The sequence below is a fragment of the Amia ocellicauda genome, chromosome 13, assembly GCF_036373705.1.
Source record: "Amia ocellicauda isolate fAmiCal2 chromosome 13, fAmiCal2.hap1, whole genome shotgun sequence".
NCBI classification, from domain to species: Eukaryota; Metazoa; Chordata; class Actinopteri; order Amiiformes; family Amiidae; genus Amia; species Amia ocellicauda.
The window spans coordinates 29,679,065-29,705,885 of record NC_089862.1 but is presented as its reverse complement, the minus strand read 5'-3'; the positions used below and the strand labels follow the sequence as shown (position 1 = coordinate 29,705,885).

At 39.6% G+C, this 26,821-nt stretch overlaps 1 protein-coding gene across 2 annotated transcripts in view; it reads left to right on the top strand.

Annotated features, from left to right (window-relative positions):
• The first annotated feature begins 57 nt into the window (after positions 1 to 57).
• The window catches only part of klhl5 (kelch-like family member 5), an 85,842-nt gene continuing 59,078 nt past the window's right edge, over positions 58 to 26,821 (top strand). Inside the window, exon 1 of one of the 2 annotated variants that reach the window (XM_066720532.1) lies at positions 58 to 281. The gene's annotated coding sequence lies outside the window, so the exon portion shown is untranslated. The remainder of the gene's footprint in view (positions 282 to 26,821) is intronic. The other variant, XM_066720531.1, reaches the window with a different exon arrangement.

Here is a 26,821-nt window from a genome sequence, read left to right as displayed (position 1 = left end):
CAAGCGTGGCAATGAAACTACTGTCCGCTGGCTTTTCAATGCACTGCCTACTGTCCGGACTGTGGGCTGCAGTGGGTTTGTGACAGTGGCCAGTCAGGTGCTTCTCAGTTGTAAACTTTTCGCACATGTTGCGGGTGATGCCTGGCGGCCGCCGAGTCCAGCGCTAGCGGAGCCGTGCTTGCGCGCAGGTGCGCTGCTTTACCGCTTTCAACACGCCCGTCCTGCCGAGCCACTGTCCCAGATAATACATTTAACTGCGCAGCGCCGGGCTGTTTGACAAGGTAAGGAGGTCCTTTAATCGCGATCCCATTTCTGAGGCTCTGGAAAGTGAGAGTTTGAACCCTGTGCCAGATGATAGCTGGCCCTGCTGGGGAGCCGGGGAGGCGGTGTGGAGAGGAGGAAAGCGGCGGGTCTTGCGGAGGGCCTTGCGTCGCCAAGACGACTGTGTGACACAACACGGTGTAGCGAAAAAGAGACACATTTGAGACACATTGTGACAAGTTTAAAAGTTTGCGTCTATAGGAAGATAACTTTGTATCGCTACTTACTTTCGCTACATTTATTTTGTGGATGTTGAGGGAAGGGGCAAACTGATGGAAGACGGAAAATGGGACATACTTACACAGGCTCTAATGTGATCAAATTATAAACCGAAGTATATGTTTTCACTATTTGTGACCCTGTACACGACTTCGTATTAAACGACTGACTATTTTAATGGTAACATCTTAAAAACTATTTCGACGATAAGCAAGCTACACATGAGGAAAGGCAACTGGCTAGTTTGTTTCACATTTTAGGACATTTTCTTTAGTCCTCCATCCTGCCCTAGGAAAACCAAACGACCCGAGCCAGGAATCAATAAACTGAGCAAGTACCGCTTTTGTGGTGTTGGGCTGAAGCCTTAGTGAGCAGTTGTGGTTTCAGTATTTGAGCTTGACATCATCACAATCTCCATTTCATTTCTCCCTTCGTCTTGGCGGTGACATTTCACATACAGTACTTTTAAGTGTGAATTTAGTGAAGACTGTGGCTTCGTGTCTGTCCGAGTTAGCACGTCCACTCGCTTTTTTTTTTCTTATCGTAAATTTAGAAACAACATGTATTGCAAGAGTCTCGGAGAGAAATGGGATAAATTACAAACACACAAAGCTCAGGTTCCGTGTTAACAAAATAATGCATTATGAACGGAAATGCGTGTAATCCAGCACAAAGATCATAGAGTTACACCCCTGACATCTTTTGCCTGAAAAGTATCCATACTTTAATATGTTTCTTTAAACTTTGCAGCAACTAATTTGCATTTTCCATTTCGATGATGAGCATTGCATCACACCTGTGGTTTTCCTCATTATGAGTATGACTGCATTCATGTTTTGAACATATCAGGTATTTCTACCTATGCAAATCCCTGGAGAGAGACTTTTTTTAGCTGGTGAAGCACTCCTGTAGGCTACATCACAGTTGTACAAAAACTGTATTTTTTTTTTTTAACCAAGAACTCTGGCATTTAAGTATGCCTGCACAGAATACTACATTTTGCCTTTTCTCTCATGTGGGTATTTTCAGTCACAATTGTTCCTGTTAGCATCTGTGCCAAGACTGACATTGAAACTGCTGTTCAGACTGCCCACTGTATGGGCACAGGTACAATTACAGGCAAATGTAGGAAATTCTGAGCTACAAATGCTTCACTGTGCACAATGCAATGCTATGGTGTGCAGGCTCTGATGAAAGGTGTCACTAAAATAAATATTATTGAATTTGTATGCTGAATTAAGTATTTAAATAATTCTGATTATATCTTGTAAAAACAAAACGCTGAGGTAAACATTTTCCTATATTATTTTTCATGAAGGCAGAATTGAATTTATTTCATTTTATTACAAACGGCAGCAGTTTCTCTTTTGGTCTTCTGCTGATACTGTTATTTGCAGTTTGAAGCTAGCAACAAGTATAATGTTTATGGTGCTGCAGCAGAAATACATGAGGTATACCTCTGAAATTCAGCCAAACTGGCCAAACCTACTGGTAAGACTCTTATTTTGCTGCCTATGTATTGTTCGAGTGCTACACATGGCTGTTGACTAAGGGTGTCATGACAGTTGTAGCTGAGCTGGTTTACATTGTTCTTCTTTTTTGCAACAGTGACCTTTTTCATCTAATGAAATGCTCCTAGAGTTTTTCTTCACTGGCAGTGCATATTATGCTACTCTCCAAAGACATGTGGTCAGTTTGCAGAAACATACATTATGTAAGGTATAATCAAAAAGCTTACTGAGAAATGGGTGATCTTTATAAGGGATGACAATATAGAAGCAGCAAGAAGATGTTTTCATTTATAATAATCTTCTCATGTAGTTGACTGGGAACATCTGTGAATATTTTTATAAGCCCTCTTGCTCAGAGAGCGCAAGCCTGAATGGATGAGGGGCTTTGGCATTTTGATCCTGAGCACAAAAGATTAAGATTAGTGAATTTAAATAATCAAAAAGATAATGTGAGATATCGTGAGAAAACAGAACAAAACTTTGAGAGAAAAGTTGGGGAAAAATATACATCTGAGCCTTTTTACAGTAAAGGACATCCCACAGAGAGCATGGTATGGCAGAACGTAGATGCTCAGTCTGTGCTGCTGACTTGTCAGGCAGCTTTCATTTCCAATGTCTTTTGATTTACCAGACTATAACCTAGTATTTACTGGGCTGTGGTTTCGGACTCGCCACTTTAATGGCTGCTTATATTTGGCCATACATTATGCATCTGTAGGTCTGGACAGTGGCTCTTGTGGGTGGATCTGCAGGATCGTAATTACCATGTGAGTGTGGAGAGATATGGAAAGACGTGCACAATTGGGGGTACAGTGGCTGTGTGTGTTTCATATTAAATGAGAAAGAAAAACAACACCCTTTACACTATAGTCCGTTCCTGACAAACAGAAATAGATGTATCATTGCATTTAAAAACTGGCAAACCAGACTCATGTCTCGAACCCCTGGTTCCAAAGATAGAATGGAAGAATATTTTGTTTTCGCACTCCCTCGATTTCACCCAGTCAGATTTGAGTACAGTCTGTTTTCACACCTCTTTACACCTCAGACATTGAGCAGCAAGGGGTTTGGCTGACGATGTGATGTCAGGTATCTCTCGCTGACAGCAATTAAACTGTCCTTTCTTATTCTTAATATGTCATTGCCACATCACATTATAATTTATTGGGTTTGGATGGATGCATGCATTTTACAGTTGAAAAGGCATGGAAAGTGTGCCATGAAAAGTGACAGTAAAACAGATGGTTTATTTTAGCCTTATTAGCATATCAGTCATTGGGATAATGTCACTGTTGTTTTGTTCGTAAATCTCCATTGTCTTCATTAGCACTAGTTTCCTTTTCGGCACAGCTTGTTTCGTTTGAGATATCATCCTTCATCTCGCTGATTCATCTGCATTGCACAAGCACAACAAGGATGCATGTGTCACATTTCTCTAACAATTTCAGCTCTGACACCTCCTTCTCCCCATAATAAAACAAAATGAAAGACCATTTCCTGGAAGTGCATTTCCAGGCGTACATGTTAGGAAATATGCACATTATATTGTTAAAATATCCAGTTACTTACAGGGGAATATATAAATGAAGCAAATTATGATTTGAGGCAACTTGATTAATTCATGCAGACCTTATAGTGGTTGTTTTAAATCTGTTAGATCTGTGATTGTATACATGATGTTCCTTTTTGTTATAATTATGGACTGTGTTCAATTTGTAAACATGCTCTGCTCAGCCAATTGTCAGCCAATCAAACAAATACACATATTCTGTTCCCCACACCCTCCAACTTCTGTGCATCAAAACATTTCTCACTGTTTGTTTATGCGCTTCACATGAATCCCTGTCTCAGAGTATTTCAGACCTGTTAGTCAAGAAGGTGAGAGCCGTTAAATTTGTTTCCACGCAGCCATGCCCTTATTTTATGGAAGCAATAGCGTTTGTGTCACAGTGCCCAGCTGATAAATGGCAGCCAGGACTGAGGTGGGGTGTGCAGGGTAAGAGGTAGTGATGTTTCGGGCCAAAGTCCTATTTCAGCTAGTCTTTTCACAGAGAACCAACTGGGGGAATGAATTTCTGTGGCAAACCACGTTTTAGTGCTTACTCAGGTTTATTTCTAATCCGTCTCAAATTACTTCATTTGCAACAACTGTAGTTTTTTGCAGAGGCTGATTTTAAATGCATTGTGATACACTTGACAACCATTTGTTGTAGCTTCAGTGCATAGAGAAAGCTGCTTAGCTCGGCACTTTTCATGGTTTACTGCAATCGATTATGGTTCCTTGATGCTCACACAAATCATAGCAAAATATACAGGCTGTTCTTTACCACCTTGAAACTTCCAGTCAGGAGGTGCTATGAGAACATGAAACGGCATGTACAGCATATCCTCAGTCCAGGTCAGTGCTAGTGTCCACCCTGAAGGAAGGCTGGGCACGGCCTCTGTGTGCTGGAATCTGGAGCAGGCTAGGCATGCTGATGTGATGTCTGGTGACATTAGTGCAGAACTTACTTTTATGGAGGAAAAAAGCTCATATAAAGCATTGCTCTCCATTGTATTCCTTTGTATTGCTGAGAGAATACTTTTAGGAAGGCTGATTTGGGATAGTTAATTTATTTATGCCTGGGTAGTGAAGGTTCAGTCCCATTTGAAAATCCCAGTACTACTTTAAAATGGCTTCTCTCTACATTCGCTGTATTGATTATTTTATGGGGGGACATTTGATCATTGGGGAAAATGCATTCAAATACGCACTGGTTCCCATGCTGGAAGGAAAATGTGATTAAAACATCTATCTAAAAGCAAAATTCAACCATAACCTTTTTCTAAATTCAAACCATCCACCCATCATTTTAAATCACTAATAGCCTATTTTGTATACATTTGAGGCTTATAAGAGTTCAAGGCAGCTTCCAAAGACAGATACGATCACTGTGAAGGAAAGGGAATAAATAAATAGTTTTTACTGGATTGGAATCCTTCACTTTATTGTAATGGTCTACCATTTACCTGATTACTCTGAGTTTCTAATACTACATTTAATACTACATATGTACTTTAAAGGCTAATTCTTTATGCATTTTATTAAGTCAACTCTTGCATCATATGTAAGCTACTTCACTGTCATGGTACTGTGCAATTTCACTATATTACTCTGACAATGTTTTCCTTGTTAACACAATGCATTGTATTTTGACAAATGCAACCCTTGTTAGCTGTCTTTCCTAAAGGCCCCAGTCAAATAAATGAATAGGGGCCTTAAAGCCAGTTCCTGTTTTTTTTTTTTTTTTTTTTAAACAGAGCCTGGATCTCTTCCCTGAAGCTCAGTACATCAGACTGAATGCACTCTATTCTGTAGTTTATCTTTAATCAAATCAAATGGTTCCTTCGAAGCTGCTTCTGTTTTTGAAGTCTTTCTTAAGAATTCAGAGACATTCCATTGTCCAGCAAAGCAATAAAGGTATATTTTACTGCAGATACTATGAAGGTCCCCCCCCCAACACACACACAACAGTTCACTTACATACTAATTAAATAGATGGTACATGTGGTATATACTACAAGGTGTAAAAAAAAAAGCTGAAATTCAGAATTCTGTTGAGAGAGAGTGCATTGCAGAGAATTATTTTAGATGCATTATCATTTAAAATGGCTGAAGCTGTTGTTTAAAACCTCATTTACTGTAGCGTCTTCCACTCCCCCTCCCTCCTACACACTCCATTCTGACATCTCTTCCCTGAAGCACTTCACAATGTGCAATGTAATATCTAGAACAATGGGTTTCGGTTGGTAAATCTAAAATTCTTTGGTCAAGCAATTTGTGATTCATTTACCGTGCAGGTTGAACATTGAACCAACACACAGGGCTCAATTTTCCAATGCGTCTTTTTTTCCACTACATTTCTCTCAAAAAGATTTTGCAGTGGAAAAAAACAAATCAAAATGTAAAACAGACCATTTGCAACCTGAGATTACTGAACCTTTAAGTGCTATAGATGACTAATTATATTATTCTTAATTTGTGACAGGTAATATCTGGTTCTCAGTGAATTTCAAGGCACCAGTATCCAGTGGCACTACAGTATCTTGGCATTGTAAGCCAGGATGTTATTGTTTTAAAGAAGGGTCAGACCCACCTGTGAGGCAAGTGTTGGCGCTTTAAACCAATTGAGTAATTTGCACTCGTAATCCTTCCCAGCAGAGGGCACTCTAAGCACACTAACTATACTAATCAATGCTTGGTGGATGGCCCACTTAGGGTTCTCTCCCACTCCCAACATGCTACAGTGGGTTTCTGTATTCGATTTATTATTAACGCCTCTCTCTGGATTATTGTTGATCAGATTTAATTAGCCTGAATAATGAAACTGCCATAAGGAAAGCTCCAGATAAAGCCAGAACTGTAGATCACCTCTGTGCCCTTAGATTGGGATAAGATGACAAGAGTCCAGTCTGGAATCACACATTGAAATCAAATGGTTCACATGTAGCATAAGCCCCTTTCTGGATTATCTCCTAGTGAATAGAAGAGATAGGGACTCCAATACATCAGAAGAAAGAAAAGTCTAATCGTCCTCAGCAGCCTAATTAATGGTTTCTGGAAGGTTACTCCGGTTAACCTTGTAATTACACAATGTGCAGTGTCTTTCGCCTTGGTATTCAGGATCGGTATTTAGATATGTTGTTGTTGACAAAAGATCCATTGAGAATTAATGGATGTCTCTCTGGGCAGTAATTCGTCCCGAAGCCTGGAGTGATGGATTGAATTGCTGTTTGCAAACGAGGTTCAGGCAATTGTCATTAAGGCTCTAAACGAGATTTGATCTTTTTTTTTCTCCTCTTCTTCTTAGAGCTGGAGTCTCTGGCTCTGTATGCACTGAGGTTAGACTATACGTGTGGGTTGCACCCATTCAGTTATTGCCTCTCTGCTGCCAACCACACCCAGTCTGGAGAACTGAGGATAAATGGCAGTGTTTTGGGCCATCTGTACTGCACAGTCTCTGTCTACCAATATGAACTTCTATTCCTAATATAAAAATATGATGGTAATGCAGTAGAAGTAACAAAGCCCTATACTGATCCCCAGTCAACACTGGAAGCTGATCTGTCACCCTTGTTTAATTACTCATACAGTGTATGCACCTCTTAACCTTAGAGCCCAGAACACCTTATTAATAACTCTGATAGAGTTTGTACTGAACGTTTTTTCCCTTCTCTCATTTTTCCTCGTTGCTGACGACTGCTGATGTGATCCAGGGCTGAAAGTGAGAAATAGCAGCAAATGTATGCCAATCAAATACAACTGATATCATTGAAAGAGTAAAGCTATTTTAGATTTTTTGTTATTTTTTGCACTTTTCCTCAACTTAATTGCTTTCTGTAATTTCTGTTTTACATAAAATCTCCAACTTATTGGTGATATTGTCAGTACATTTTCTTTATGCTTTTAATGTTCCTTTTTACTTGAGCTTCCCTGTGCTTTACAAAAGCATGTGATACACAATATCATATATGATCATATGTGTGCTCTGTGCTGTGCTGGGAGCTTCAGGAAAACTTCTAGAGTTACATGTAACACAGTCCTACATATCTTACTGGTGTGCTGCCTTTTACTGGAGAAGCAATTTTTACATTTGCCTTTTCAATTGAGACATTTAATGTAGGTGTGGTGAAACTTATAATTTATTGTCAGATTGAAGGGAAATTAAATTCTCTGAACTTGAGAAATAGAATTATGTTCAGCTGTACTGCAAATCAGGAAAGGAGGCAGGAAATGAGAGTGAATATTTTACCTGTTAAAATGTTAGTTTTCTCAGCTGGAGAACAGAGAACATGTTGCCCTCTGACCTTAGGTGAAATTAGTCCGTAGTGCCCAATTCATACTAAGAGGGAGTATTGTCGTTTTACACAGTTTCAGCTGAAGAAGGACAGCAGCCACTTTGTATGCTCCAGTGCAGCATCTAGAGGTTATTATTCACACCCTGCATGTGAGCACACAGACTCAGCAGTCTGCCTGCAGAACGTTAAGTGACATTCAGGAGAGTGCTGAAATGATATGGTATGTAGACCTTTCAACTCCTATAAGGAAGCCAAATTTTCAAACATAAAGGAGTTAACATACAGTATCATTTATTGGTTGGGTGCTTTTGCTACTGTGTTGTTTAACCTTTGCAAAAGTATGTGTAACAAAAATAGGGTGCATTCAGTCAATCATTCGTTTCTGCATTTACACCAGGAGCTACACCCATCTCTGTTTTTGCTAGCCTTTACTGTCTCACACATTATCTGTATTGTGCATTTAAATATAGGGATCTATATACAACATTAATAAGTAGTTTAACCTCAATCTTGAGCGTACTACTGTTCTCTATTGTTGGAACTTGAATTGTTCTTTTTTATATTTATTATATAGTTTTTTTTATAGTATATAGTGTCGATGGGCTGTCAATGCGAAATAAGTTTTTCTCTGAACCAGAAGAGGCACAAATATATTTTTACTGTTAAAAAGGCACAAGAAAACAGTGGTTTTAGCAAGTTTAAGGTGAAGCAGATTAAATGCCTTTAGTGCTGGAGTTTATTTTATTCATTCATAAACCTGCGTTCCACTGAGGTCTTCAATCTCTTCCTTGCACAGTGGAATGGACAGCTTTTTGCCCTGTAATCTTGTTTATGATATGCTGTGCTTCAGTGTTTTTTTCCTACAGTATATGTGTTGATACAGCTGCTGCCCTGCTCCGCACCAGTACGTCTTCTCAATAGACTTAATGCTCAAGCTGTGTTTGAAGCATTTTTTCAGGCAGTACCCAATACCAAGAGGAAACAAGGTTATCATTACTGTGAAGTGTTATGCAAGTAAAAGTTGGATTCTGCGGCATTGATGTTCTAAAATTGGCATTTTAATGGGTGTTGAGGGTGCGAGGGGGGGCAGCCCATATGATGAGTTTGCCGGCAGGCACAGGAACGATATTGAGATTTGATAGTATGTCAGCAGAAAAGCGTCTCATCACAGCCTTGTTGATTAAATGATTATGATGTTATATGCTGTTCCATCGAGGAGCAGCGTCTTTACAATGTGTAGTCTTTCCACTTGGGATTCCTGGCTTATTTTATACAACTGCAATTTAGTATTTCTTCAATATAATTGACATCTCTAGGAAAGTAATTGAACTCAGGATTTAATCTGCAGTAAGTGACTTTGACCTCTTTATTTCCGTATTTTGCTAGATTAAAAGTGGTTGGCAGTGGTAAGGTGATCAGTTAAACACCTCTAGATTTGTAATTTACAAAGCTTATTACACTAAAGAAACTACATGATGTTGTTTTCACATGCTCATGCGGTAAAAACTTGATCGCAAGGTCTGATGTTTCTTTGAAGTCAGTGGGTTTATAGTCTTGGATTAAGGAATTTTAAGGAGTTTGCCCTATCACCTTCCCTGTTGGAATACTGTGATTCCATTTACTTTGTGAAGATGACCCAATTTTGTGTATTCCTTTTTGTATCAATTTACGTTTGAAATTCACTTAGTCACGGGAGAAACCACAATACATTTACATTTCCAGGTACTGAGACTGAGGATCTTGGACTTGAGCAACCATTTTTGATTTGTTGAGCTCTGACCTGTGCCATTTTTAGAGAGTTGTGGTGTAAATCCATGCCTTTTTGCTGCTGCTTATGGATTTTTTGTAATCGTGGAGTTGAAAAGAAATAAAACTCCCTCTTAATGGGTTTTGCTTGAGTGATAACATCCACGTCTTTGGCGTTTTCCAAACTAATCTGTCTTCTCTGTGTAAATTAAGTCACTGACTTAAATGGATTTCTGCTCCCTTCAACGGCGCCACATTAACACTAAAGGTAGAATAACTTGGCAGTGTTTTCTCTTTCACAATGCAGAATAAAAAAATGTGTATTTTAAAAATCCCCATTTCAAAGAAACAGTTTCATGATTAAAACAGACCTATGAATAAATGATGCAGTTTCAATAATAAATGAGAGCGCTGTGATTCTCATATGCCCATCCCTGAGTGAAACGCTCTGGTTTTTGCTTTAAAGAAACAGGGTGTTTGTGCACAACTCCAGGCTGTGGTTTTGAGTTATATAGTGGCCTGCGTTTGTGGCACTGCATATTGAACTGACATACAGTATCGTTGCAGAAGCCCATTTAAGGTGAAAGGTGAAAAGTCTATAGCCCTACCAAAAAGGACTAGCCATATTATCCTTGGCCCTGTTGGACCCTATGGATTGAAAGAACCAAAATGCTGATGTGTTGATGGACTGAAAACAGTGGTGCTAGGACTTTAGATATTGTATTTTAGTATTGACTTTAAAGATATTGACTTTAGTATTGTGTTGAATACTGCCCCCCCTCCCCCAATGGACTTTTCTATTAACTTTGCATGTTGACTTCCCACACATATGAGCTGATTGTCACATAAATGTAATTTTCTTAATGGACTACCATAATGGTTTGCTCATAAGTGCAAAAAATTGGCTTCCGCATACTGCCAATTGATCCAGGATGAGCTATTAATCTCTGCTTCCTGTGCCACAGTAACTGATGAATCTCTGTCCATTTTCAATCTGCACAGAATTAAGATTAATAATCTGTAGAAAGAAAGGTGGGGGAGGGTGGGTGGCACATAACCCATTACTGACCACAATCATAATTTGCAATGCAGTCTGCATTATAGCATTACACATTACATATGAAAACCTTTCAGTTTTTCTGACCTTCCATTTTCAATGTATTTTTCTTTTGTTAGGATTGACTAAACAGAAACACTTAGTAAAGTGTAATCTGATCCATCCTAATTAAGAAGCCAAGATAGAGAATGTACTTAGAGATTTATTTAATTTTAACATCCCGTACAATACTGTTAACCTGAAATTTCAGCAATACCTAAGATCATGCAGAAGCATTTAGTTAGTTTCTAGCCTCTATCATCAAAAGGACTTCAGTACACAATTCCTTTCTGCAAAAAGTAGTGTTCATTATGTCAGAAAAGCAGATTCCTGAGCATTAAATCCAGTTAGCCTAATTCGGGAAGCAGATGTCTGTCAGGGTCTGAGCCGTGCAATCTGGGATTATTGGGTTTAAGTGAAATCCTGTAATGCAATGCTCTCTCTTTGAAGTCAGAAGCGGTAAAAACTCATTAAGGTGGCCTTGCCAAAGTCATCCAATTCTCCCAAAAATGTACCACTTTACCTGTTTTAATTTATGCCTTTATTGGTTTTAAGATCATTATCTAGAAATAATTAAATTTGGTCAGCCTGGAAAAAATCCACTGATCCTCAAATGCATCTTACTTCCCAACAGTGAATTAGCTCAGTTATTAAATACTGTCACACTTATTTCTGCTTAATTTAATGAATGTATTTTTTAAGTTTCTCAGATGATTTAGATCTCAAACTGTTGACTTGACTGCATGACTGCCAATAATCATCTTAATGATATTAAGGCTATCGCATTATGCAGTAGAGTGATTGCTGGTAGTCATTAAGTCATTATGTCTCCACACCACATCAGAAATCCCCACTTCAGGCCAAAGCAGAGGAGTGTGGAGAAGAGCCCCATAATTTAAGACTATAGGAAAGGTTAGCCCCCAGAACTATAATCTATGACTGTTGACTCATCACCATTGAATATACACCTCAGAGGAACACCATGCATCAAATGGTTTGTGTGACACCAGCCCATTCATTCTTGAGGTGCTTTCAGTCCTCGTATGAAATGTGTGCGTGACGATTTATCAGGATACCCAACAGTATCTTTACACTGCAGATAGTGAGCTATATTCAACAGGATTACAAAGAGAAAGACAAGGTCACTGTACATACATGATATAGCCTACATCTGTATTTCAATTCCACTAATCGGAAAGCCACATTAAAAAAAAAAAAATTCTATGGATGTTTTCTTAGTCAGTCAAAGTATTTTAAATATGGGGAACAATAAAACCTCCATCAGTTATCAGTGTAGTGCAAATAAATATTCTGAGGTGGAGATCATAGCCTTAAATTACACAAAAGGCTGCTTTTCTGCAGATATATTCAGTGCTCCAATTATTTTCCCAGAATGCTGACAAGGTCTTTCTGTATTGTCATGGAGCTTCTTGCCTGCAGTAGGTTCTAGGAGAGATTATGTGACTTAAAACCCTCATTGGTGAAATATACTGTTGCTAGTTGTGATTTAAGAATCAACAAGGTCTCAAGCCACTGTTTCTTCCAGTAAATCCGAAACTGTTCCAATGTGACAACTATTTATTTAAGCAAATACTAGAAAATACAACATGGGGAAGGTTTATATGAGCCAGCTGTAAATCAGAGTGTTGTGATTATTTCTATTTGTTCCCCCTGAATATTCTGCTATCGGTAAAATGCTTTCAACAAGCTGTTCCTCTTGCTCAGCTGATGAGGTTTGTTTTGTATTTTCTTGTAAGTAGCTGGTATTAAATGCTAATGGAAAACTTGTACATTTCTGTCAAGAACCTATTTCAAACCTCAACTCCTCCATCACTATAAACAAAAGGTGTAGCATTTCAATGCATAACCAATATAGGCTTACTAAATGTTTAAATAAAAGGTTTTGTAAAAAAAAAAAAAAAAAAAAAGGCAGTCAGCAGCTACTGTTTTTTATAAGTATTCCACTGTGTGTGTTAAGTCAGTGAGTCTTTATATTCATCTAAAAACACAGGACAAAAACTATTCTCCAGCTCAGAATCACTAAACACCCTCAGAAATTGCACTGCTACCAAATGAACTGTCCGTCTGTAAGGACTTAGCAGATGCCGATGAGGCCCATCAAACAAGAACAGGCACTGACCTGTGTGACAGTCAATTGAAAGGAAGCAATTTAGCTCTCTCATCTGTGATAAAGCTTGGTATATCGGCACCTGTATTTTTTTCATTTGGAATCTACGCTGTCTTGAGCTGCTCGTGCAGTAAAGGCCTCTGTTGAGCCCAGGTCCTCGGGAACAGCCAGGGGCCGGGGCAGAACTGGCCAAGCAGCACCAGGAGTACATAGTATCGGGACAGCAGGGAGATGCTTGGCCTGCCTTATATTGAAGACCACTGACCCTGTTCTGTAATGTACTCTGTCTTCTGTGAAGGATATGTGATTCTGAAATGCATTGCATGTATCTGTCACTCTCTTTCCCCAGCAGAAGTGTAGACAAACTGAAATAGACTGGGCCTCCTAAGTGGGGAAATTTTGAACTTATAACTGAATCCATATAGAATAAACATCTGTGGTGACGTACGTAAGGCCAGGTTTCTGGTGTTTACGTCAATAAATATTTGTTCAATCCACAATATGTGCTACATCGCCTATAGAACTATGCCCTCTTGAACATTTTTCACATTTTATTATGTCATTGCCTCAAGAGTTTCATGCATTTAAATTAGGATTTTTTTTCTACACACCAGCAGTTACGTGTTAGAATTTGTCCATATTCGCAATATTTTTCCATTCTTCTTTACAAAACTGTCCAATCTCTGTCAAGTTCCTTGGGAAGTGCTGATGAACAACAATCTTCATGCTACAAATATCTGATTGGATTTAGGTAAGGGCTCTGACTGGGTAACTCAGAAGATATACCTTTTTGTTCCTTAGCCACACTTTTGGCTGTGTGCTTCAGGTCATTGTCATGCTGAAATGTGAACTTCTGTCCCTGTTTCCGTCCCAGATGGCAGCAGTTTTTCCTCAAGGACTTTTCTATACTTTGTTCCATTAATTTCCACTTCTATCCTAAGAAGTACACCAGTTCCTGCCAATGAGAAACATCTCCATAACATAATGCCACCACCACCATGCTTCACAGTAGGGATGGTGTTCTTTAGGTGATGCATGGTATTGATTTTGCATTTAGGCCAAAACATCCTTATCATTATCCAACTTATCCAACCAAGCTATATTTCCTGAAATAATGTGTGTATTTTATAGTTCCATCTTGTTCTTTCTTGTAGGTCTTAAAGTCCTGCTGCTATACAAATATGTATGGCAGCTTCTTTCGATTATTAAAAATAAATAAATGCATGGAAATGATCATTTGATATTGATACTATACAAAGTGTATTTTTTGACCCATAAATGACATACTGTAATTGTAGAAAACTACAGTTCCACCTAGTACCAGATGTGAAAAAGAGAAAATGCCTTGATTTGTATGTCATTAATTAAACTTGTTAATGGTGTCACAGCTCCCGTTTTTCATCATTTGTACCTCCCCAATCCTGCTTCCCTCTGTACAGGCAACGCTAATAAAAAGCAGATCTGATAAATACAGCTTTCAAGAGCTTGTGATGGGGATATAGTGAAGAAATGAGGAGAGCTTTGTATCCAGCACTTCTGAGGACTGATGGCACAGGCAGTTTGATGTAATGAGTCACATCCATTGGACTGTTTTCTAAACCTAACGAGGCAAGACCGTTTCTAGGAAGCAGGGTGGATCAAGAAGAAAGGGAAGTTGCAGCCTTGTAATTAAGATTGTTTGATTCAGCTGATAAGGAGTGGCTTTGAGGGGGCTGGCAGGAGCAGTCGAGTTTATCTCCCCGTTCATGATATGACCTTGAGTTTCCCTGTCTGACTGCATCTGCCTTGTGATATCAATTGGCTTCCTCAAGTAACAGACAATGGCACGCAGCGCAGGAGAATGGATTGGAATCGGATGAGCTTCTAGTTCCCCAGCAGGGCTGAAGGTTCAATGTAGGGAGACATTTATAAGAGTACAACCAGCTGAGATATCCAGTGAATTTAAATGCAATCCATAAAATTCCTATGAGCTGTGTTAAGGGTACGGGGTGATGGTGCGTTATGCTTAACCCTGGTGCTATCATTTAATGTACTAGTGCTGCTCATATGCCAACAAACAATGCAGTGCCAATATCTTGTCCAATGACATGTCAGCAATGGCTCTTGCATGTAATTGGCTGGTGCTGCTTGGTGGGTGGTCCAAGCAGGAGTGTAGGTGAGGTCCTTGCATCTACAGGTCGGCTCTTGTAGCCTGAATAATATAAATCCCTTAATTGCCGTCCAGGGTATCATATACTGCATATTTATTCCTTGCAGGACTTTATCTGACGTTAGTACTGATAATACGGACTTGGAAACGTTATCTATAAGCTATCTAATTTTTTTTTTTGTGGTACATGAAGCTGGTTAGACTGTCTGGAAAAGATAATGCATTATGCCTCTCAAAACTCAAAACAAACCCCAAAACATTTTAATTACAGAATTGGTGTATTTCTGTTTAATTGTAATGTAATGTTTTATTATTATACGAGTTATTAACGATCAAGGACTTATCATGTCTGTTTTATAGAGGGCTTGCCATTGCTACTGATTATATGGAGGTATCTATCATTTAGAGTTATTCAAATTTGAGATTACTGAGTTTCTTTAGGGGTCGTTGGAATATTTTGCAGTATACTCAGAATATGACTCATGCGGGACACTACAATCTAAATAACGTGTTTTAAGGACTGTACGATTGTTAGATCTCAAGACTCCATCCTGTACATTTACATTAATTGTTTAAGCCTCTGCTCCCACAAGCACAATTATGGCCCCAGGGGCTCTGTGAATAATTGATGCCTCCTTTTTGCAATAAATGCTGTAAGCATGATGTGGAGCATGTTGTAAATTGGAAAATAAAATTTAGTTCTCTGGGTAGCAGGTTGGGGGATGGGAAGGCTACACTGGGTTATCCAAAGTGGGAAGTAAAGGTCAGTTTTCAGGGTTGACATGAACAACGTGTTAGCAGAGTATGGTCAATATTTTCAGTTGGTCTGTGTTGGATATCCATTCCCCATTAAAATAATCTCACATTTTTCAGTGATGGTCTGCCGGAGCAAAGTGTAACATTGACCTCTAATCTGATGCAAATGTTCCCCATTCTGTTGTACAGCTATTAGTTGCAATTATAGAGACATTGTGGGGAAGTCCCAGCTGCCTGGCACTACTTGGCCTTCTCAGGTATTGGCCTTGCTGTAATGGTATTTATTTCGGGAAAGTATAAATTGAAAATGTATGCATACTGTGACAAGCAAATTACAATTATTTTGTTGTAAGCATGTTGTTCCCCCCAAACAAAACCTGATGCATCTGCTGTGCTCTAGGACCAGGGTTGCCTACTCTTGCATTACTTAGTTACCTATAAAGTGGCTTTATTGAGGAATAAAAGGGCATAAAACCAAAAACAAAAAAAATCTATATAATCACCGATCAGCCATAACATTATTACCACTGACAGATGAAGTGAATAACACTGATAATCTCGTTATCATGGCACCAGTGAGTAGGATATATTAGGCAGCAAGTGAACATTTTGTCCTCAAAGTTGATGTGTTAGAAGCAGGAAAAATGGGCAGCGTAAGGATCTGAGCGACTTTGACAAGGGCCAAATTGTGATGGCTAGACGACTGGGTCAGAGCATCTCCAAAACTGCAGCTCTTGTGCGAAGCAAAGGCTGGCCCTTGTGTTCCGATCCAACAGACGAGCTACTGTAGCTCAAATTGCTGAAAAAGTTCATGCTGGTTCTGATAGAAAGGTGTCAGAACACACAGTGCGTCACAGTTTGTTGTGTATGGGGTTGCGTAGCCGCAGACCAGTCAGGGTGCCCATGCTGACCCCTGTCCACTGCCAAAAGCGCCTACAATGGGCACGTGAGCATCAGAACTGGACCACGGAGCAATGGAAGAAGGTGGCCTGGTCTGATGAATCACGTTTTCTTTTACATTACGTGGATGGCCGGGTGCGTGTGCATCACTTACCTGGAGAACACATGGCACTATGGGAAGAAGGCAAGCCGGCGGAGGCAGTGTGATGCTTTGGGCAATGTTCTGCTGGGATACCTTGGGTCCTGCCATTCATGTGGATTTTACTTTGACATGTACCACCTACCTAAGCACTGTTGCAGACCATGTACACCCTTTCATGGAAACGATATTCCCTGATGGCATTGGCCTCTTTCAGCAGGATAATGCGCCCTGCCACAAAGCAAAAATGGTTCAGAAATGTTTCAGGAATGGTTTGAGGAACACAACAACGAGGCCCCACCTCTCAACTTACAGGACTTAAGGATCTGCTGCTAATGTCTTGGTGCCAGATACAAAGATATTTGGTGTACATACCTTCAGAGGTCTAGTGGAGTCCATGCCTCGATGGGTCAGGGATGTTTTGGCGGCAAAAGTGGGACCTACACAATATTAGGCAGGTGGTCATAATGTTATGGCTGATAGGTGTACACTCACCTAAAGGATTATTAGGAACGCCATACTAATACTGTGTTTGACCCCCTTTCGCCTTCAGAACTGCCTTAATTCTACGTGGCATTGATTCAACAAGGTGCTGAAAGCATTCTTTAGAAATGTTGGCCCATATTGATAGGATAGCATCTTGCAGTTGATGGAGATTTGTGGGATGCACATCCAGGGCACGAAGCTCCCGTTCCACCACATCCCAAAGATGCTCTATTGGGTTGAGATCTGGTGACTGTGGGGGCCAGTTTAGTACAGTGAACTCATTGTCATGTTCAAGAAACCAATTTGAAATGATTGGACCTTTGTGACATGGTGCATTATCCTGCTGGAAGTAGCCATCAGAGGATGGGCACATGGTGGTCATAAAGGGATGGACATGGTCAGAAACAATGCTCAGGTAGGCCGTGGCATTTAAACGATGCCCAATTGGCACTAAGGGGCCTAAAGTGTGCCAAGAAAACATCCCCCACACCATTACACCACCACCAGCCTGCACAGTGGTAACAAGGCATGATGGATCCATGTTCTCATTCTGTTTACGCCAAATTCTGACTCTACCATCTGAATGTCTCAGCAGAAATCGAGACTCATCAGACCAGGCAACATTTTTCCAGTCTTCAACTGTCCAATTTTGGTGAGCTTGTGCAAATTGTAGCCTCTTTTTCCTATTTGTAGTGGAGATGAGTGGTACCCGGTGGGGTCTTCTGCTGTTGTAGCCCATCCGCCTCAAGGTTGTATGTGTTGTGGCTTCACAAATGCTTTGCTGCATACCTCGGTTGTAACGAGTGGTTATTTCAGTCAAAGTTGCTCTTCTATCAGCTTGAATCAGTCGGCCCATTCTCCTCTGACCTCTAGCATCAACAAGGCATTTTCGCCCACAGGACTGCCACATACTGGATGTTTTTCCCTTTTCACACCATTGTTTGTAAACCTTAGAAATGGTTGTGCGTGAAAATCCCAGTAACTGAGCAGATTGTGAAATACTCAGACCGGCCCGTCTGGCACCAACAACCATGCCACGCTCAAAATTGCTTAAATCACCTTTCTTTCCCATTCAGACATTCAGTTTGGAGTTCAGGAGATTGTCTTGACCAGGACCACACCCCTAAATGCATTGAAGCAACTGCCATGTGATTGGTTGGTTAGATAATTGCATTAATGAGAAATTGAACAGGTGTTCCTAATAATCCTTTAGGTGAGTGTATATATTAATCATTACAGTTTGTTTTAATTGCACAATTCAATATTTGAAACTTTCCAGTGTACTCAAACCTCAGTTGTCAGTTCAGTGGAGTCATAAATGCTTTAAAAAGCAATTACAGTTACATAGTCTTTTTTAAGCTTTTAAGATTTGAGATGTTCTTAAGGAAGTAGCCTTAATGACTTGAGTACAGCCTTTAGTTTGAGTTTATTGGCCATACACTTTAATCTTTCCTAGGTGACTTATGCACTTTGCTTGACTCAGCATTAAAAAGCTGAGAATAACTAGCTGTGGGACCGCCTACAGGCACTGAGGAGTTGTCCTGTTGGCATAGATGGATAGTTTTACAAATCCTTCAGGTAATGAAGTGCTGTTTTTGAAAATCTCAAACCATGCACAACCATATTAGTGACTTTTGGCATTATCACACAAAGTATTATTTTAAGTGTCTGTTCTTTGCATGGCTATAGTGCAGCTCAGATGAATCCTACATTATTTAAAACCAGGGTTTTCTGTTGGCTGGTGGTGCCAGGGAAAGCTTCGGAGTGTGTCCAAGATTACAGTGGGAACCCCTCCTAAATTCAATTGGCAATGATCTTCACAATGCTCTGATCACATTGAAGAGAGAATGTAATTTTCTGATTTGGGTGGTCAGTATGTGAATATTCACAAAAAAACAATGCTGTAAAATAATTTTAGGTTTTTCCTATAAATTCCAGTAAGCTAAATAAGATGTCTGCCAGGTTATTTTGGTATAGAAATACAGTGTAATACTAATAGGATGGCTCACATCAGTGAGTCCAGCCAAGGCTGCCTTTTTGTCCCACCTTTTTGGTTTATTGGGACAAAGGCAGGCTTTACTAATAAAAGGTTTATGCTATAAACTACCCAATTCAAATGCCAAATGGAATAGAGCTATTCGAAGAGAATATCAATTCTAGAATATACAAATGTACCTTATCAATATTTAATTTTGGTGTTCAATAAACAAGAAGAAATCTAACCATATAGATAAAATATATAATGCTCATAAAAAACTCCTTTCATGAACCCAATATAGCCGAAGCTGCCTTTTTTTACAGAGAATAGGTACCTTAAAATAAACAAATTAATCAAGTGGGCTTGATGCTACTTCAAGAAATTAGGGATGTTAAGACACAAGCCTATTTTAAAGCCATCTCTAAATACTTATCCAACAGAGGATATAAATAAGGGATGTACCAGCTGATTGGAAAATCACAAAATGTAATACCCATCCACACAAAACTATTCCAGTTAATTAGAGACCAATCAGCAAACATTCTCTGGCATGCCGGTAATCTTTCTGACAAACCTGCTAGATTTAATTGAAGATGCATTGAGTGCAATGATTAACAGTACATTAGTTCTAATAGTGCAAACAGTAAGAATCCAAGTTAACAATGTGAGGGGGAAACTTCTTTGAAAAGGTAGGTAGCTAAAACTGAAAGCTTATCCTAAAAACAATTAAAATTTTAAAGGAGAAAACTAGTTTGAAAAATGGCTGTATTTACATACAGTAATTTGATTATATTTTTCTATAATAGAAAATAAAACATCTTGGTGTAGGAAACTCAGACTAAATTATGCTTTTGTTGCTAGACCAAATTCAGCTTGTAAAGTAGCTTAAGTGGCAGCCAATTTGGTCTGTCAGTGTAAAAATAACTGCTGTACAGTTGCTGTAGCTTGTTGCTATTAGCTAGCCTCTCCCTATTACTGTAAGGTATTCATATTATGTATAGGTCTATTGAAGTAATGCAGGATTCAGTACTGGGTCCATGGTTTCATTTTATCTGTCCATTACATGCAAATGGATTCTTCAAACAGGGCATATTTCAGTAAGCTGCAACAATTTAATGACAATTTTTTGTTTCTAACATATTCTTTGTTCTTATGTTTTCTACAAGACTTGATGGCGCTGTCTCTAAGTTGGCTGAGTGTCTTTTACAGGAAGACTCTTACAGTGGTTTGTGTTGCACATGCACACAAATGTGCAGGGAGCAAAAATGTGCTTTGGGAAATGGCCTTGACCACAGTATACATAGAGATAAAAATATTCACTTTGAGAGAATTAAATGTATAGAAATACTGTAGTATGTATATTGGTTTAATGCTTACAGAATTAATCGATATGTTTGCTGAATTAGTGCTTCTGTATTCAGTAACAGGCATGATTTTCAATATTTCATAGTGTCTGAAAACTGTACCTGTACCTCTGTCCTTTTGAAGTTTAGTGAAAGTAGGCAGATAGCAATTGTTTAATTTCTTTCTCCTTGGGTGATCTTTTATATTTATACTAAATGTTTTTCTTCCTGGGACCTTTTCTGGGTGGTTTAGAATGTGAACCCCTGCCTGACCTTACTGATTATAATTTAGACTCTGGGTGCTAGTCTGATGGCTGTTCCTGAGCCAACGGTTTTGATGATGGAGATGGAGGTTGAGTAGGGGAGGAGAAGAGCAGGCGAGAAACTGGCTCGTGTGTGAAGCCTTTGTGGCACAGGGTTGTGCTTGCAAGCTGAATAGGATTCAATTAATTTGATTTAATTGGACTGAGAAGGAAGCTTTTCATGGATTTGAGATTACATCTATAATACCAATGGGAATTGGCAATAGATGTGAACCACTCCACACAGTGCATCGGAATGCACCACTGAAATGTGACATGACTGAAGTTTAGCCAAAGGGAACTTTAGCAAGCTTCGCCGATGTCAAAACAGAAGTATTTACAAGTTGCCACAGGCAGACACACAGGAGAATACAGGTGAGAGGCAGCCATCTTGTTGTTTTCCTAGTTTGCTAATTGCTCATAATTGCTAATAAGTCAATTCAATTCAGCTGCTGAGTTGGTGAGAGTAAATAGGCTGTAGAAAGGAGATTTTGTCAAGGACTAGCAGGAAATCTGTTCCAGGAGGAGTCAGGTGGGGCCAGTTAGGTGTGAATTGGTGGCAGGTAGACAAAAGGTACTTAGAGCTGTGCCGTTTCTTGGTGACAAAAAGCTAAGCAGTTGATTAGGGAACAGGTACCAAGAGCCAAAAAACAAAACAAAAAACGAACATTTAGAAGCATGTGGCCACACACACCCGGGGACACTTCAATACATTCAAGATTGAAAACAGGAGACACTTCTTCACACAGAGAGGTGTCACAATCTGAACAAACTCCCCAGCGATGTGGTTGAAGCTGAAAATGTGGGAACATTTAAAACCAGACTGGATAGGATCCTTGGATCACTTAGTTATTAATGGACACCAAACGAGCACGATGGGTTGAATGGCCTCCTCTCGTTTGTAAACTTTCTTATGTTCTTATGTCCCTGTGACCCCCTACATGGTCAGTCTGGCTCAATGAATCATGGTATTGCTGACATGATGGTAACCTGGGCCTGAGAAGAACAAAACAGTGCAGGTACAAGGTCCATCCACCCTTGATTTTAAGGTGTAACCTTGGCATGTCCAATTTCGGGAACGGCATCAAATGTGGGAGCTCTGGGATTAATTTATTGACCGTCTCCAGAGATGGTTAATTGAGCAGCTTAATGAGATTTATACCACCAGTTGAACTCATTTTGAGAGGGCAGGTGAATTGCAAGCATGCTGTTCTGCTTGTACTACCTCACACATTTGAGCACACAAAATGTAATTTATGCCACATTTATGCGTACCCTTGTCAAGGCAGTACTACAGTTGTGCATAGTTTTAATGTCCTAAAGCCTATTAATGTCCTATTTAACTTTAGCTGGACCTTATGGGGGGGGGGGGGATCAAAACAAATATTTTATTTTCCTGCAGCAAATGTTTAAAGATATGCCAGATATGCACAAACAAATCCCACAGACACGGAAAAGTGAGTGCTTCAGGTAATCTAAGAGCTAGCTGAAGCATGTTGTTACTGTGTCAGCACACACAGTGGGAACAGAAAGAAGGAGAAGGGATACAGTTGGGTCAGACTGGTAGAAAGAAGAATAACATTTTAGCTTTGCTAGAGACATGCCTCAAAAACTCAGATCTTTATATTAATAATTCACAGCCTGCTTTATATAGCAGTGCTTTATGGATTGAAAATAAACCTCTTGACAGCATAATGTCCAGTTTCGTGCTTTGCAATAAGTGTCAAGCATCTGTTTCTCCTTCTTGTGAATTATTCACAATAATCCACAAGGGACGGTATACATTTTGGGTTTATCAATATTTCTGAAATTAGGGTGGCGGAGGAATTAGTTTTACTGTGGCAAGAAATGCAGACAAAAACAATTTCCCGTGAAGGCCCAGTAATAAAACTTTAGGGTAAAGGAAGAAAGAAAGTAAGTCCTTCAGATATTTAAGTAAAACTCCGAAGTGTACCACTGTGGAAATAACTTGTCCTTGTGTTGCTTCTTAGGAAATCTGGTTGGGCCTCTGTACTTCTTACTGAAACTTTAGGTATACACATGATATACACATTGAATGTCTTAAGGTGGAAAGCAGTGCTGTGAATCTGATGCAGAACTTCTGCCCTCGCACAGCACCAATACAGGGAAGAGGTTGTTGCTCAAGAGCTGAAATGACGCATGTGAAGCCAGGTGCCGTTTGAGATGTGTTGGAAGTGACGTCTGGAGAAAGGCTCATTTACACACTTATCAGTTCACATTGCACTTCATGACTAAGGCCTAAGTAACCATTTTTCTCAGTGGGGTGTTGAAATGACTGTGCATCACCACCATGAAAAAGGCACAAAATGGCACGCTCAACGGCACAGATGATGTCGGTGTCATCAACCAAGTAAATCGACTATTGTTTCCCTCTCCTTTGGGAAGCGCTGTAGAGCTTTAGGCAAGGGGGAAGGAAAAAAGGAAAAAGCAGTGGACTTGGGGAAATTGATATATCTGTTTCTTTAGGAAGAGCTTGCTTCTTAAGTATCTGATGTTTTCTTTAATTTTTCTTTTGGGGAATTACATTTCTTATTAAAGTAACATTTATTTTACCTCAGAGGCTTATTTGTAACATCTCTATCATTGCCTGTTAGAACTCTCTTTGCCTTTTGGGTATTAGGTTCTCAATTGAATCTAGTGGGTGGCTTGGAGCTCGATTAATGAGCTGCTTCTCTTCACATCAAAAGATCTATAACACTCCACTATTTTACTCTCGCAGTCACAGAACTCAAACCATCTGCCACGCAGCGCATCTGGTATAGTGAAGAGCAGCACACATTGCTTTGGAATATAGCTTTCATGTGTCAGAACACAGTTGGCTTAATAGATGAGGATGCAGGCGATTTGGAGTATTATTTCTCCTACATTCAGTGATGTGGATATTAATGAATTACCATTGAATTGTTCTTGGTTAGGAAGGGTCACCTAATGTGTGCAGGTCCTCCTTTCATTAGTGGAAAAAAAAGAATTTAGGGATTGATGGGCAGAAAATAATTACTAATACTTCTGGATTTTATAAGCACTTAGTCGGCACAGAATTAAAATCAATATTCACCGTCTCGCAAGGGGGAGACCTGTCCCTATCGATTATTCTGCAAAACAATGGCTATTAATTTCCTATGAGTCTGTTAACACCCTGCTCAGCTCACGGGGATGAGCCATGTCCTTCACAAGCCCCGCCCCCATTGCCCCCAGCACTCATCCCGGTAAATTGAAAAAGCCAGCAGCTTGATCACATTAAATTTAAAGCCCATGCAGGGATCCTAATGATCTCTCACATGCTGATATGTAAAATTAGAGTTTTGAGTGAAAGGTTGGCATGTGCGATATTTGGCCTGCTGACCTCCACCAGGGATTTCACACAGGCTCCTGCATTTCTTCTCACCCAGTGAAAAGCAATTGGGGTTGATTTGTTACCTATTGTGCCAAAATGGCCCCTTTTGAGGAACTAGGACCTTGCAAATGCACACCTTTTTCCTTACATAATGGTCAAAAACCAGTCAATAACACCATTAACCAAAGCAGTTTGATTTATGCAGCAATCTATTAATCCAGGTTTGAGCTCACCTGACCCTGACCGGTTAGTTCCCATGGGGAATACTGGAGATGGCGAGTCGTGACAGCCTAAACTTGTACCAATGGTGTCTGGACTATGGGTTTTGACCAGTTAAACTGCTGCAAAGATAAAAATAGCTTATAATCAAGAATAATTATTTCCCTTACAATTCTCTTCTCTGATGTCATGAAAGGCACTGGTCCAGACCTGACTGAAACACCTCTGGATCAAACCCGTCAGTGCTGTAGTTCGGGGCTAATGATTAATGATTGGAGACGCTTTCAAGTTAATTAAAACATAGTGAATCGTTGAAGTCAATAATAGCATAATCACTTTTAGAGAGCATTTTATGTTTTTTTGTTTTGTTTTTTAATGCTGGGAGGTCTACTTGAGCACATGTGTGTCTATACAGGTTAGGCAGAAATGTAAATGTTTTTCAGAACTGCTCTCAGATTTGTTGTTTTTCTGTAATGCAATTTATAGGAAAACTACGTATATAGCTTGGTTATAAAAACGAGCGGACCAAAGCTCCAAGCCTATGCCTTTCACTATAAGTTTCCATTTGTGTGAAGACTGGCCATGTATTCTTGGTGGCGACAGGGATTAGTATTAATCCTGCTTAGGTCAGGAAATGGAGAATGCTAGGGGTGCATCTGATGTGAGGAAGAGGAGCTTATTTTTAACACTCAATTTAGGGTGATATCTCTGTCTGTCTCTCTCTCTCTCACTTGCTCTCTCTCTGTCTCTCTCTCTTGAAAACCTATTCAGTCATCTAAAAACTGTTGTGGCAAAATGGAAAAACCCCATTGCCTTCAGCAGACGGAAAGTCTGGGTACAAGGTTATTACATTCTTGAAATTTTTCAATACTGTAAAAATATGATACTCAGACTATTAAGTAGCTGGACTCATATAAATAAACTTGCCTTCTTCATCAAAAGACGCCAGCAGCAGAAGGACAAAAACAGGACAAACGGGACTCTGACTTCCACTATCAGCAGTAACCCAGGCGCTCACAGTTTCAGCACGCCCGTACCCCAGAGGAGCACAGCAAATAGCTGTCTGTCTTGATTGATGTGTGATGTACTGTATGGGTTCTTGCTGTACCTCTGAGAATACATTCTGTATTGGATTGAAACTTGGAAGTTGTACAAGACACTCTCTGGGGGATTTCCTGACTTTGACCTCTTACAGAATCACACACTGCTGAATAATGACCAAGAGATTTTTTCTCCCCCTTTGAAATAGATTTCTTTAAGACTACAGATTTTATTCAATGCTTTTGTAGCAGTGGAGGCAAGCTTTGAAAGGCAGCATTTAGGCATCTGATTGCATTCTCATAAGCTGTATGGCTTAAGTAATTTAAAATGTTCCCAAATAAACTGAAGTAACTGCTTCAATAAAAACATGTATTTTAAAGTCCACAAATGATGACTTTACCATGAAAATGATGAGCTATATGAGGGTTAAAGGAGATGCACAGAATAGTTCAAGTAAAAAGCTTCAAAGCATCATAACAGTACTTCTATGGAGTCTAATCCTGCTGTGCAGTCACGCTCCGTTGGTATAAAGAATACCTCTGTGAAGTCAGTGTTTGTAGCTGTGACTCCTCTGTAAATGTAAGAGCTGTGCACGCTTCATTAAGAGTATGGGTGATACACAATGTGTGGTGTTTATGCAACGGTTTGAAGCCCTGTTTACCTCACCGTGTAAGGAGTGGTACATTCAAGCATGGTTGGCTGGGTGAACTTTATGCAATCCGGTGACTGCTGTTGCTGATTGGTTGCCTGCCAGTCTTGTGGTCATCAGCAAAAGGTGCCGTTTCCATTTTCTACCTGAGCACCATGGTGTTTGGGTTCTGTGCTGGCCGTGTGAAAAGTGTGGGCTGTCAGGAAATGCACATTTTGGAGGATACAAAAGTATTGGCCTTCATCTCTCTCAGCCTTTTAAGAGGAAGTTAAGTTGGAGAATAATCTACTATTCCAAAGGTGATGTGAAAGTATGTGTATTTTTATTTGGAAACGTTTTACATTAATAGTTGATATGATTAATTACTCAATATGTCCAAATGTGAACCAGGTAGGAGTCTCTTCTTTGACAAAATTACAGGGCCCAGAAGTTTATGAAAGCTTAGTGAAATGATCCTCTTGAAATACAGAAGTCATGTGCTTTGTAAAAGCCAATAATCATTGCAAATGTACTGTTCAAAATATTAAGCTCACCTTCCACAAAATCAAGAGGTATTTTGAAAATTGCAAAGTTCATTACTGTGAACTAAAATGCAAATGTAAAACGTAATTGGGAAACACATTTGCCCAGTGCCTAATAAAACCA